The sequence below is a fragment of the Oncorhynchus keta genome, unplaced genomic scaffold (assembly GCF_023373465.1).
Source record: "Oncorhynchus keta strain PuntledgeMale-10-30-2019 unplaced genomic scaffold, Oket_V2 Un_scaffold_28172_pilon_pilon, whole genome shotgun sequence".
Taxonomy (NCBI): Eukaryota; Metazoa; Chordata; class Actinopteri; order Salmoniformes; family Salmonidae; genus Oncorhynchus; species Oncorhynchus keta.
Window position 1 is genome coordinate 55001 of NW_026290900.1, and position 13802 is coordinate 68802.

General features: G+C 50.9%; 1 long non-coding RNA gene across 2 annotated transcripts; it reads left to right on the forward strand.

Moving 5' to 3' along the window:
• The first annotated feature begins 7395 nt into the window (after positions 1–7395).
• Positions 7396–9817, forward strand: LOC127928488 (uncharacterized). Of its 2 annotated transcripts, XR_008131281.1 has the most exons (4): positions 7396–7616; positions 8094–8213; positions 8655–8764; positions 9495–9817. It is a non-coding gene; the product is annotated as an uncharacterized LOC127928488 (long non-coding RNA). The 2 variants fall into 2 exon arrangements; XR_008131282.1 differs by lacking the exons at positions 8655–8764; positions 9495–9817 and adding an exon at positions 9076–9127 and having other exon boundaries at positions 8094–8217.
• Positions 9818–13802: the final 3985 nt, after the last annotated feature.

Sequence of the window (13802 nt, forward strand, 5' to 3'; positions counted from 1 at the left end):
GAAGGATTACTTACCCTTACTTACCCTTACTTACCCTATCCTAGGTATTCCTTGAAGAGGTGGGGTTTCAGGTGTCTCCGGAAGGTGGTGATTGACTCCGCTGTCCTGGCGTCGTGAGGGAGTTTGTTCCACCATTGGGGGCCAGAGCAGCGAACAGTTTTGACTGGGCTGAGCGGGAACTGTACTTCCTCAGTGGTAGGGAGGCGAGCAGGCCAGAGGTGGATGAACGCAGTGTCCTTGTTTGGGTGTAGGGCCTGATCCCTGGAGGTACTGAGGTGCCGTTCCCCTCACAGCTCCGTAGGCGAGCACCATGGTCTTGTAGCGGATGCGAGCTTCAACTGGAAGCCAGTGGAGAGAGCGGAGGAGCGGGGTGACGTGAGAGAACTTGGGAAGGTTGAACACCAGACGGGCTGCGGCGTTCTGGATGAGTTGTAGGGGTTTAATGGCACAGGCAGGGAGCCCAGCCAACAGCGAGTTGCAGTAATCAAGACGGAGATGACAAGTGCCTGGATTAGGACCTGCGCCGCTTCCTGTGTGAGGCAGGGTCGTACTCTGCGGATGTTGTAGAGCATGAACCTACAGGAACGGGACACCGCCTTGATGTTAGTTGAGAACGTCAGGGTGTTGTCCAGGATCACGCCAAGGTTCTTAGCGCTCTGGGAGGAGGACACAATGGAGTTGTCAACCGTGATGGCGAGATCATGGAACGGGCAGTCCTTCCCCGGGAGGAAGAGGAGCTCCGTCTTGCTGAGGTTCAGCTTGAGGTGGTGATCCGTCATCCACACTGATATGTCTGCCAGACATGCAGAGATGCGATTCGCCACCTGGTCATCAGAAGGGGAAAGGAGAAGATTAATTGTGTGCGTCTGCATAGCAATGATAGGAGAGACCATGTGAGGTTATGACAGAGCCAAGTGACTTGGTGTATAGCGAGAATAAGAGAGGGCCTAGAACAGAGCCCTGGGGGACACCAGTGGTGAGAGCGCGTGGTGAGGAGACAGATTCTCGCCACGCCACCTGGTAGGAGCGACCTGTCAGGTAGGACGCAATCCAAGCGTGGGCCGCGCCGGAGATGCCCAACTCGGAGAGGGTGGAGAGGAGGATCTGATGGTTCACAGTATCGAAGGCAGCCGATAAGTCTAGAAGGATGAGAGCAGAGGAGAGAGAGTTAGCTTTAGCAGTGCGGAGCGCTCCGTGATACAGAGAAGAGCAGTCTCAGTTGAATGACTAGTCTTGAAACCTGACTGATTTGGATCAAGAAGGTCATTCTGAGAGAGATAGCGGTAGAGCTGGCCAAGGACGGCACGCTCAAGAGTTTTGGAGAGAAAAGAGAGAAGGGATACTGGTCTGTAGTTGTTGACATCGGAGGGATCGAGTGTAGGTTTTTTCAGAAGGGGTGCAACTCTCGCTCTCTTGAAGACGGGAGGGACGTAGCCAGCGGTCAGGGATGAGTTGATGAGCGAGGTGAGGTAAGGGAGAAGGTCTCCGGAAATGGTCTGGAGAAGAGAGGAGGGGATAGGGTCAAGCGGGCAGGTTGTTGGGCGGCCGGCCGTCACAAGACGCGAGATTTCATCTGGAGAGAGAGGGGAGAAAGAGGTCAGAGCATAGGGTAGGGCATTGTGAGCAGAACCAGCGGTGTCGTTTTACTTAGCAAACGAGGATCGGATGTCATCGACCTTCTTTTCAAAATGGTTGACGAAGTCATCTGCAGAGAGGGAGGGGGATTCAGGAGGGAGGAGAAGGTGGCAAAGAGCTTCCTAGGGTTAGAGGCAGATGCTTGGAATTTAGAATGGTAGAAAGTGGCTTTAGCACCTTGACTCCCTATGTCCCCTATCCTCCAGGCCGGCTCGGTCCTCCCCCTCCCGCTCCGTGGCTCGACGACTCATTGCGAGCTCACAGAACAGGGCTCCGGGCAGCCGAGCGGAAATGGAGGAAAACTCGCCTCCCTGCGGACCTGGCATCCTTTCACTCCCTCCTCTCTACATTTTCCTCCTCTGTCTCTGCTGCTAAAGCCACTTTCTACCATTCTAAATTCCAAGCATCCGCCTCTAACCCTAGGAAGCTCTTTGCCACCTTCTCCTCCCTCCTGAATCCTCCCCCTCCCTCCTCCCTCTCTGCAGATGACTTCGTCAACCATTTTGAAAAGAAGGTCGATGACATCCGATCCTCGTTTGCTAAGTCAAACGACACCGCTGGTTCTGCTCACACTCCCTACCCTATGCTCTGACCTCTTTCTCCCCTCTCTCTCCAGATGAAATCTCGCGTCTTGTGACGGCCGGCCGCCCAACAACCTGCCCGCTTGACCCTATCCCTCCTCTCTTCTCCAGACCATTTCCGGAGACCTTCTCCCTTACCTCACCTCGCTCATCAACTCATCCCTGACCGCTGGCTACGTCCCTCCCGTCTTCAAGAGAGCGAGAGTTGCACCCCTTCTGAAAAAACCTACACTCGATCCCTCCGATGTCAACAACTACAGACCAGTATCCCTTCTCTCTTTTCTCTCCAAAACTCTTGAGCGTGCCGCCCTTGGCCAGCTCTACCGCTATCTCTCTCAGAATGACCTTCTTGATCCAAATCAGTCAGGTTTCAAGACTAGTCATTCAACTGAGACTGCTCTTCTCTGTATCACGGAGGCGCTCCGCACTGCTAAAGCTAACTCTCTCTCCTCTGCTCTCATCCTTCTAGACCTATCGGCTGCCTTCGATACTGTGAACCATCAGATCCTCCTCTCCACCCTCTCCGAGTTGGGCATCTCCGGCGCGGCCCACGCTTGGATTGCGTCCTACCTGACAGGTCGCTCCTACCAGGTGGCGTGGCGAGAATCTGTCTCCTCACCACGCGCTCTCACCACTGGTGTCCCCAGGGCTCTGTTCTAGGCCCTCTCTTATTCTCGCTATACACCAAGTCACTTGGCTCTGTCATAACCTCACATGGTCTCTCCTATCATTGCTATGCAGACGACACACAATTAATCTCTCCTTTCCCCTTCTGATGACCAGGTGGCGAATCGCATCTCTGCATGTCTGGCAGACATATCAGTGTGGATGACGGATCACCACCTCAAGCTGAACCTCAGCAAGACGGAGCTCCTCTTCCTCCCGGGAAGGACTGCCCGTTCCATGATCTCGCCATCACGGTTGACAACTCCATTGTGTCCTCCTCCCAGAGCGCTAAGAACCTTGGAGTGATCCTGGACAACACCCTGACGTTCTCAACTAACATCAAGGCGGTGTCCCGTTCCTGTAGGTTCATGCTCTACAACATCCGCAGAGTACGACCCTGCCTCACACAGGAAGCGGCGCAGGTCCTAATCCAGGCACTTGTCATCTCCCGTCTTGATTACTGCAACTCGCTGTTGGCTGGGCTCCCTGCCTGTGCCATTAAACCCCTACAACTCATCCAGAACGCCGCAGCCCGTCTGGTGTTCAACCTTCCCAAGTTCTCTCACGTCACCCCGCTCCTCCGCTCTCTCCACTGGCTTCCAGTTGAAGCTCGCATCCGCTACAAGACCATGGTGCTCGCCACGGAGCTGTGAGGGGAACGGCACCTCAGTACCTCCAGGCTCTGATCAGGCCCTACACCCAAACAAGGGCACTGCGTTCATCCACCTCTGGCCTGCTCGCCTCCCTACCACTGAGGAAGTACAGTTCCCGCTCAGCCCAGTCAAAACTGTTCGCTGCTCTGGCCCCCAATGGTGGAACAAACTCCCTCACGACGCCAGGACAGCGGAGTCAATCACCACCTTCCGGAGACACCTGAAACCCCACCTCTTCAAGGAATACCTAGGATAGGGTAAGTAAGGGTAAGTAATCCTTCTCACCCCCCCTTCTCCCCCAACAAGATTTAGATGCAAGTGGCTGTTCCACTGGTTGTCATAAGGTGTATGCACCAATTTGTAAGTCGCTCTGGATAAGAGCGTCTGCTAAATGACTTAAATGTAAATGTAATGTAAATGAAAGGATGCCAGGTCCGCAGGGAGGCGAGTTTTCCTCCATTTCCGCTCGGCTGCCCGGAGCCCTGTGATCCAGGGCAGACAGGGTCAGGGCAGACAGGGTCTGGGTCAGGGCAGACAGGCTCAGGGTCAGGGCAGGCAGAGGTCAGGGTCAGGACAGGCAGAGGTCAGGGTCAGGGCAGGCAGAGGTCAGGGTCAGGACAGGCAGAGGTCAGGGTCAGGGCAGGCAGAGGTCAGGGTCAATGACAGGCAGAGGTCAGGGTCAATGACAGGCAGAGGTCAGGGTCAGGGCAGGCAGAGGCAGGCAGAGGTCAGGGTCAGGACAGGCAGAGGTCAGTGACCCAGGGCAGAGTCAGTAAGATACAGAACAGGCAGGCAGAGGTCAGGGTCAGGACAGGCAGAGGTCAGGGTCAATGACAGGCAGAGGTCAAGGTCAGGGCAGACAGGGTCAGGATCAGGGCAGACAGGGTCAGGATCAGGGCAGACAGGGTCAGGATCAGGGCAGACAGGGTCAGGGCAGACAGGCTCAGGGTCAGGGCAGGCAGGCTCAGGGTCAGGGCAGGCAGAGGTCAGTGATCCAGGGCAGAGTCCGTAAGATACAGAACGGGAGACAGGCTCAGGGTCAGGGCAGGCAGAATGGAGGGAGAACTAGAAAACAGGAACTAACAAGAAACAGGAGTACGGCAAAACGCGCTGGTCGGCTTCACGAGACAAGACGAACTGGCAAACAGACAAACAGAGAACACAGGTATAAATACACCGGGGATAATGGGGAAGATGGGCGACACCTGGAGGGTGGAGGGTGGAGACAATCACAAAGACAGGTGAAACACATCACGGTGGGACAGAGATCTGTCAGATGCTTCCAATACGTCTATAAAACATTATATTAAGGTGAGTGGACATTCTCTTTCACTTTATATGGGATCTTTGTCCTTTATATTGGATCTTTGTCCTTTATACTGGATCTTTGTCCTTTATATTGGATCTTTGTCCTTTATATTGGATCTTTGTCCTTTACATTGGATCTTTGTCCTTTACATTGGATCTTTGTCCTTTATATTGGATCTTTGTCCTTTATACTGGATCTTTGTCCTTTATATTGGATCTTTGTCCTTTATATTGGATCTTTGTCCTTTACATTGGATCTTTGTCCTTTACATTGGATCTTTGTCCTTTACATTGGATCTTTGTCCTTTACATTGGATCTTTGTCCTTTACATTTACATTGGATCTTTGTCCTTACATTTACATTGGATCTTTGTCCTTTATATTGATCTTTGTCCTTTACATTGGATCTTTGTCCTTTACATTGGATCTTTGTCCTTTACATTGGATCTTTGTCCTTTATATTGGATCTTTGTCCTTTATATTGGATCTTTGTCCTTTACATTGGATCTTTGTCCTTTACATTGGATCTTTGTCCTTTACATTGGATCTTTGTCCTTTACATTGATCTTTGTCCTTTACATTGGATCTTTGTCCTTTATATTGGATCTTTGTCCTTTACATTGGATCTTTGTCCTTTATATTGGATCTTTGTCCTTTATATTGGATCTTTGTCCTTTATACTGGATCCTTTATATTGGATCTTTGTCCTTTACATTGGATCTTTGTCCTTTATATTATCTTTGTCCTTATACTGGATCTTTGTCCTTTACATTGGATCTTTGTCCTTTTTGGATCTTTGTCCTTTATACTGGATCTTTGTCCTTTATATTGATCTTTGTCCTTTACATTGGATCTTTGTCCTTTACATTGGATCTTTGTCCTTTATATTGGATCTTTGTCCTTTATACTGGATCTTTGTCCTTTATACTGGATCTTTGTCCTTTATATTGGATCTTTGTCCTTTATACTGGATCTTTGTCCGGCGACTGTGAAAACCTCAGATGTGCGTAAAACCCTCCATAGTCTGTCTGTTGTAATATTATACGCCAACGGGAAGCAATTACCTGTAAGTGTATTCAGACTGTTTACAACAAGTTGTTGTTGTTTTGTTTTGAATTTAATTACAATTATTTACTCTCTTTTTTGGTGAATTTAATCTAGCTGATTGACAACGTTTGGCGTGTCCATGTTCAGCCATAATGTAATGTACAACAGGTCTATATGTTTATAATGAATGATATGTTTATATTTCATCATGTTCAGCCATAATGTAATTTACAACAGGTCTATATGTTTATAATGAATGATATGTTTATATTTCATCATGTTCAGCCATAATGTAATTTACAACAGGTCTATATGTTTATAATGAATGATATGTTTATATTTCATCATGTTCAGCCATAATGTAAAAGCCCAGAAATACAGAACCACATATTTAGCCATGGGAGCGCGTTCTGATTGGCCAGTCGGGGGCCAATCCTCGACAACACCCACAACTTCTTGTGTTGTTAAAACTCAGGCTGTTTGCGCCGATGCCAGCGACTGTGATAAGTGTGCTTGTGAAAATAGCAGACGTATTTCTGATGCACACAGGAACCTATAGCGCTACCGCCCACTGAGTTGGCTTTGTTACAGTAGAGGACAGACTGTACATACATACTGACAAGAACAAAGGAACCGAGATGGACAAAGGGACTGGTCTTCCTCTATTGCAGAATAACAGAGTTATAACCCAGGATTTAATACAACGGTCATTTTGGAACCTCCTCTCTCCTCTACCTCTCCTCCCCATTCCTCTCATCCCTTCTCCTCCTCCTCTCTCCTCTACCTCTCCTCCCCATTCCTCTTCCTCTCATCCCTTCTCCTCCTCCTGTCCCCTCTTCTCCTCCCCCACTCCTCTCATCCTTCTCCTCCTCCTCGCTTCTCCACCTCTCCTCCCTTCTCCCCCTCCTCTCTTCTCCCCCACTCCACTCCCTCTCCTCTCATCCCTTCTCCTCCTCCTCTCTCCTCTACCTCTCCTCCCCATTCCTCTTCCTCTCATCCCTTCTCCTCCTCCTGTCCCCTCTTCTCCTCTCTCCTCCCCCTCCTCTCATCCCTTCTCCTCCTCCTCTACCTCTCCTCCCCATTACTCTTCCTCTCATCCCTTCTCCTCCTCCTCTCTCCTCTACCTCTCCTCCCCATTCCTCTTCCTCTCATCCCTTCTCCTCCTCCTCTCTCCTCTACCTCTCCTCCCCATTCCTCTTCTTCTCATCCCTTCTCCTCCTCCTGTCCCCTCTTCTCCTCTCTCCTCCCCCACTCCTCTCATCCTTCTCCTCCTCCTCGCTTCTCCACCTCTCGTCCCTTCTCCCCCTCCTCTCTTCTCCACCTCTCCTCCCACACTCCTCTCATCCTTCTCCCCCTCCTCTCTTCTCCACCTCTCCTCCCACACTCCTCTCATCCCCTCTCCTCCTCCTCTCCCTCACTCCTCCTCCACTCCCTCTCTCCTCCCCCTCTCCTCCACTCCCTCTCTCCTCCCCCTCTCCTCCTCCTCTCCCTCTCCTCCTCCTCGACTATCTTCATCCCCTGTCCTGCTGTGAAGTGCTTGTCTTGACTGAGGGATGAGGACCCTGGAAGAGCAAAGGGCTCTAAACAGATGACCTTCTATAAAACCCTTCTACTTATACAGAGAATAAATGCAAAACGCCACGCACCACAGTGTGTGTGTGTGCGTCTGCAGCCTTCATGGTAAGCTCACCCCACTGTTTACAGTACCAGTTGTGGGTGTGTGTAGGTGTGTGTAGGTGTGTGTAGTCACCCCACTGTTTACAGTACCAGCCGTGGGTGTGTGTAGTTGTGTGTAGGTGTGTGTAGTCAACCCACTGTTTACAGTACCAGCCGTGGGTGTGTGTAGGTGTGTGTAGGTGTGTGTAGTCACCCCACTGTTTACAGTACCAGCTGTGGGTGTGTGTAGGTGTGTGTAGGTGTGTGTAGTCACCCCACTGTTTACAGTACCAGGTGTGTGTAGGTGTGTGTAGTCACCCCACTGTTTACAGTACCAGTTGTGGGTGTGTGTGGGTGTGTGTAGGTGTGTGTAGGTGTGTGTAGTCACCCCACTGTTTACAGTACCAGTGTGTGGGTGTGTGTAGGTGTGTGTAGGTGTGTGTAGTCACCCCACTGTTTACAGTACCAGTTGTGGGTGTGTGTAGGTGTGTGTAGGTGTGTGTAGTCACCCCACTGTTTACAGTACCAGTTGTGGGTGTGTGTGTAGGTGTGTGTAGGTGTGTGTAGTCACCCCACTGTTTACAGTACCAGTTGTGGGTGTGTGTAGGTGTGTGTAGGTGTGTGTAGTCACCCCACTGTTTACAGTACCAGTTGTGGGTGTGTGTAGGTGTGTAGGTGTGTGTAGGTGTGTGTAGTCACCCCACTGTTTACAGTACCAGCCGTGGGTGTGTGTAGTCACCCCACTGTTTACAGTACCAGCCGTGGGTGTGTGTAGGTGTGTGTAGGTGTGTGTAGTCACCCCACTGTTTACAGTACCAGCCGCTGTAGGTGTGTTCTAAACTGGTTTTCTACCAGGTGTAGGTGTGAGGTGTGTGTAGTCACCCCACTGTTTACAGTACCAGTTGGTAGAGGTGTGTGTACGCCAGGGTGTAGGGTGTGTAGTCACCACCACCCACTGTTTACAGTACCAGCTGTGGGTGTGTGTAGGTGTGTGTAGTCACCCCACTGTTTACAGTACCAGCTGTGGGTGTGTGTAGGTGTGTGTAGGTGTGTGTAGTCACCCCACTGTTTACAGTACCAGCCGTGGGTGTGTGTGTGGTGTGTGTAGGTGTGTGTAGTCACCCCACTGTTTACAGTACCAGCCGTGGGTGTGTGTAGGTGTGTGTAGGTGTGTGTAGTCACCCCACTGTTTACAGTACCAGCCGTGGGTGTGTGTAGGTGTGTGTAGTCACCCCACTGTTTACAGTACCAGGTGTGTAGGACCTGTGTGTAGGTGTGTGTAGGTGTGTGTAGTCACCCACTGTTTACAGTACCAGTTGTGGGTGTGTGTAGGTGTGTGTAGGTGTGTGTAGTCACCCCACTGTTTACAGTACCAGCTGTGTGGGTGTGTGTAGGTGTGTGTAGTCACCCCACTGTGTACAGTAGACAGACCTGTAACAGAGTGTGGTGTAGGACCTGTAACAGTGTAGGGTGACAGGTGTGTAGTCACCCCACTGTTTACAGTACCAGCCGTGGGTGTGTGTAGACAGGTGTAGTCACCCCACTGTTTACAGTACCAGTTGTGGGTGTGTGTAGGTGTGTAGGTGTGTGTAGTCACCCCACTGTTTACAGCACCAGCCTGTGTGTGTAGGTGTGTAGGTGTGTGTAGTCACCCCACTGTTTACAGTACCAGTTGTGGGTGTGTGTAGGTGTGTGTAGGTGTGTGTAGTCACCCCACTGTTTACAGTACCAGTGTGTGGGTGTGTGTAGGTGGTGTAGGTGTGAGTCACCCCACTGTTTACAGTACCAGGTTGTGGGTGTGTGTAGGTGTGTGTAGTCACCCCACTGTTTACAGTACCAGCCGTGGGTGTGTGTAGGTGTGTGTAGGTGTGTGTAGTCACCCCACTGTTTACAGTACCAGCCGTGGGTGTGTGTAGTCAACCCACTGTTTACAGTACCAGCCGTGTAGGTGTGTGTAGTCACCCCACTGTTTACAGTACCAGCCGTGGGTGTCAGTGGTTGTGGAGGTGGTTAATGTCAGTCACCTTCGTATTAACATCGCTGGTCGCTGATTGTTCTAAACTGGTCATTTCTAAGGTTGACTGTTGATGTGGAAATCACATTAGAGGTCATCTTCTGTAGCTCAGTTGGTAGAGCATGGCGCTTGTAACGCCAGGGTAGTGGGTTCGATTCCCGGGACCACCCATACGTAGAATGTATGCACACATGACTGTAAGTCGCTTTGGATAAAAGCGTCTGCTAAATGGCATATATTATTATTATTATATTATTATTATCTTCAAAATACTATTTGTGTATTTCTACATCAAACAACAGCAACTTCAGTTGGTCTGTCAATAAAGTGTTGATTCTTTCATGTTGAATAATAAACACGGTCATTTCTTCTAACCGCATCACTAAAAAGTGTCTAATGTAAAGTTTATGGATATGTTCTACCAGGTGGTAATCATGTTATTAGGACCTGTAACAGAGACAGGAGACAGGACCTGTAACAGAGACAGGACCTGTAACAGAGACAGGAGACAGGACCTGTAACAGAGACAGGACCTGTAACAGAGACAGGACCTGTAACAGAGACAGGAGACAGGACCTGTAACAGAGACAGGACCTGTAACAGAGACAGGAGACAGGACCTGTAACAGAGACAGGAGACAGGACCTGTAACAGAGACAGGAGACAGGACCTGTAACAGAGACAGGAGACAGGACCTGTAACAGAGACAGGAGACAGGACCTGTAACAGAGACAGGCTGAGATGAGAAGATGCTAAGAGGAGGAGATGCTGAGAGGAGGAGATGCTGAGAGGAGGAGATGCTGAGAGGAGGAGAGGCTGAGAGCAGGAGAGGCTGAGAGGAGGAGAGGCTGAGAGGAGGAGATGCTGAGAGGAGGAGAGAGGGAGAGCTGAGAGGAGATGCTAGACAGAGGAGATGCTGAGAGGAGGAGATGCTGAGGAGGAGATGCTGAGAGGAGGAGGCTGAGAGGAGGAGATGCTGAGAGGAGGAGAGAGGAGGAGAGGCTGAGAGGAGGAGATGCTGAGAGGAGATGCTGAGAGGAGAGAGGAGGAGATGCTGAGAGGAGGAGATGCTGAGAGGAGGAGAGGCTGAGAGGAGGAGAGGCTGAGAGGAGAGGAGGAGAGGAGGAGGAGGAGAGGCTGAGAGGAGGAGATGCTGAGAGGAGGAGATGCTGAGAGGAGGAGATGCTGAGAGGAGGAGATGCTGAGAGGAGGAGATGCTGAGAGGAGGAGAGGCTGAGAGGAGGAGAGGCTGAGAGGAGGATAGGCTGAGAGGAGGAGAGGCTGAGAGGAGGAGATGCTGAGAGGAGGAGAGGCTGAGAGGAGGAGATGCTGAGAGGAGGAGAGGCTGAGAGGAGGAGAGGCTGAGAGGAGAGGTTGAGAGGAGGAGAGAGGAGGAGAGGCTGAGAGGAGGAGATGCTGAGAGGAGGAGATGCTGAGAGGAGGAGATGCTGAGGAGGGAGGAGATGCTGAGGCTGAGGAGGAGGAGATGCTGAGAGGAGGAGATGCTGAGGAGGAGGAGATGCTGAGAGGAGGAGAGGCTGAGAGGAGGAGATGCTGAGATGCTGGAGGAGATGCTGAGAGGAGGAGATGCTAAGAGGAGGAGATGCTGAGAGGAGGAGATGCTGAGAGGAGGAGATGCTGAGAGGAGGAGATGCTGAGAGGAGGAGAGGCTGAGAGGAGGAGATGGCTGAGAGGAGGAGATGCTGAGAGGAGGAGAGGCTGAGAGGAGGAGATGCTGAGAGGAGGAGATGCTGAGAGAGGAGATGATGAGAGGAGGAGATGCTGAGAGGAGGAGATGCTGAGAGGAGGAGATGCTGAGAGGAGGAGATGCTGAGAGGAGGAGATGCTGAGAGGAGGAGATGCTGAGAGGAGGAGAGGCTGAGAGGAGGAGATGCTGAGAGGAGGAGATGCTGAGAGGAGGAGATGCTGAGAGGAGGAGAGGCTGAGAGGAGGAGATGCTGAGAGGAGAGGCTGAGAGGAGGAGATGCTGAGAGGAGGAGATGCTGAGAGGAGGAGATGCTGAGAGGAGGAGAGGCTGAGAGGAGGAGAGGCTGAGAGGAGGAGATGCTGAGAGGAGGAGATGCTGAGAGGAGGAGAGGCTGAGAGGAGGAGATGCTGAGAGGAGGAGATGCTGAGAGGAGGAGATGCTGAGAGGAGGAGAGGCTGAGAGGAGGAGAGGCTGAGAGGAGGAGAGATGCTGAGAGGAGGAGAGGCTGAGAGGAGGAGATGCTGAGAGGAGGAGAGGCTGAGAGGAGGAGATGCTGAGAGGAGGAGATGCTGAGGAGGAGAGGAGATGCTGAGAGGAGGAGATGCTGAGAGGAGGAGATGCTGAGAGGAGGAGATGCTGAGAGGAGGAGATGCTGAGAGGAGGAGAGGCTGAGAGGAGGAGAGGCTGAGAGGAGGAGATGCTGAGAGGAGGAGAGGCTGAGAGGAGGAGATGCTGAGAGGAGGAGATGCTGAGAGGAGGAGATGCTGAGAGGAGGAGATGCTGAGAGGAGGAGATGCTGAGAGGAGGAGATGCTGAGAGGAGGAGAGGCTGAGAGAGAGAGATGCTAAGAGAGGCTGAGAGGAGGAGATGGAGGAGAGAGGAGGAGGAGATGCTAAGAGGAGGAGAGGCTGAGGAGGAGAGAGGCTGAGAGGAGGAGAGGCTGAGAGGCTGAGAGGAGATGCTAAGAGGAAGAGATGCTGGAGGAGGAGATGCTGAGAGAGGCTGAGGAGATGCTGAGAGGAGGAGAGGCTGAGAGGAGGAGAGGCTGAGAGGAGGAGAGGCTGAGGGGAGGAGAGGCTGAGAGGAGGAGAGGCTGAGAGGAGGAGATGCTGAGAGGAGGAGATGCTGAGAGGAGGAGATGAAGAGAGGCTGAGAGGAGGGGCTGAGAGAGACCCTATAATGAGCTGCACCTGGTCTATAAATGACTAGTAATGAACACAACCTCGGTTGACTTTTAAAAGGGCTCCCTCTAGTGGGATGAATGAGTCCTGCAGATGTGTGGAACGTTTACCAGCCTGGAATCCACTTTCAACGCACGTTCCTTGCACTACTGAAACAAAACAAAAGACCAATGGAGTGTGGTTTAAGGTTTCCGTGTGGATTCCAGGCTAAAATATCACTTCACCAGGCACTAAAGATATTTTACAGGAGATTCAGAAGTTGAATATCTAAGAAGAAAGGATCTATTCACCAAACAGAGAACCGTTAGTTAAAAAGACACTTTTTTAAATGTAGAAATCAATTGTACGTCTGTGAATAAAATCCAAACTAAATCCCACTAGTACAATCATACAGGTAGTTCTTTGTTCAGACTAGCTGGCTCAGTTCTCTACGTCTCAACCAACCCAGTCTCCTGTTAACGACTAGAGGCCTCTGGAAATTAATGACATATTTCTCATAAATCTATATTTTATAGATTTAACAATTGGCAGTACAAACAGTTATTTAACAAACGATTACATCCAGATGTTGGCATGTAATCAGGGGAAGAGTCGCTAATGGAACCCTATTCCTTATATAGGGCACTACTTTTGACCAGAGCCATATGGGACCAGAGCCCTATAAATCCACTCCTTTGACCAGAGCCCTATGGGACCAGAGCCCTATAAATCCACTCCTGTTGACCAGAGCCCTATAAATCCACTCCTGTTGACCAGAGCCCTATAAATCCACTCCTGTTGACCAGAGCCCTATAAATCCACTCCTGTTGACCAGAGCCCTATAAATCCACTCCTGTTGACCAGAGCCCTATAAATCCACTCCTTTTGACCAGAGCCCTATAAATCCACTCCTTTTGACCAGAGCCCTATAAATCCACTCCTTTTGACCAGAGCCCTATGGGACCAGAGCCCTATAAATCCACTCCTGTTGACCAGAGCCCTATAAATCCACTCCTTTTGACCAGAGCCCTATAAATCCACTCCTTTTGACCAGAGCCCTATAAATCCACTCCTTTTGACCAGAGCCCTATAAATCCACTCCTTTTGACCAGAGCCCTATAAATCCACTCCTTTTGACCAGAGCCCTATAAATCCACTGCTTTTGACCAGAGCCCTATAAATCCACTCCTTTTGACCAGAGCCCTATAAATCCACTCCTTTTGACCAGAGCCCTATAAATCCACTCCTTTTGACCAGAGCCCTATAAATCCACTCCTTTTGACCAGAGCCCTATAAATCCACTCCTTTTGACCAGAGCCCTATAAATCCACTCCTTTTGACCAGAGCCCTATAATCCACTCCTTTTGACCAGAGC